Source organism: Lontra canadensis, unplaced genomic scaffold (assembly GCF_010015895.1).
Source record: "Lontra canadensis isolate GAN:19392208 unplaced genomic scaffold, GSC_riverotter_1.0 scaffold336, whole genome shotgun sequence".
Lineage (NCBI taxonomy): Eukaryota > Metazoa > Chordata > Mammalia > Carnivora > Mustelidae > Lontra > Lontra canadensis.
In genome coordinates this window covers 15,552-16,087 of record NW_022631330.1, presented here as the reverse complement: position 1 = coordinate 16,087, position 536 = coordinate 15,552, and the positions used below count along the sequence as shown (strand labels likewise).

General features: G+C 47.4%; 1 non-coding gene across 1 annotated transcript; it reads left to right on the top strand.

Moving 5' to 3' along the window:
- The first annotated feature begins 213 nt into the window (after nt 1-213).
- Nucleotides 214-320, top strand: LOC116862806. The gene has a single exon (XR_004381710.1). It is a non-coding gene; the product is annotated as a U6 spliceosomal RNA (small nuclear RNA).
- The last annotated feature ends 216 nt before the right edge of the window (nt 321-536 follow it).

Below are 536 nucleotides of genomic sequence, written 5' to 3'. Positions count from 1 at the left end.
CTCATTTGCATGCCCACCCGACAGGTAAACGCGGCAGGTCGTCGCGGCATAGCCCGCGTGGCATCAAATTTGCGAGCCTCATGAGTAGCACAGTGCCACCGCAGTTCCCGAAACGTTCCGTGGTTCCCGGAGAAGCCGACACTTCGGTCACCCTAACTATGAGAGATGAGACACTTTCCGGACCTTATATATGTGGTGGGCGGAAGCTCTAACGTGCTCGCTTCGGCAGCACATATACTAAAATTGGAACGATACAGAGAAGATTAGCATGGCCCCTGCGCAAGGATGACACGCAAATTCGTGAAGCGTTCCATATTTTACGCGGCTTCCCAGTGAACTGCCGCTCTTTGCGGAATAACTCCACGGAGGAAATGGTATCGGTCAAAGTGAAAAAAAATAGTTAAAATTGTGGCATTTTAATAGAAAAATGTTTCTGTGGAGCACTCTGTGGCTTGTGAACGAAGTTGAGTTGCACCTAGAAATTTATGTGTCATATCTACATATTTCGGAAATGAGAAAATGTCAACTTGTGATTC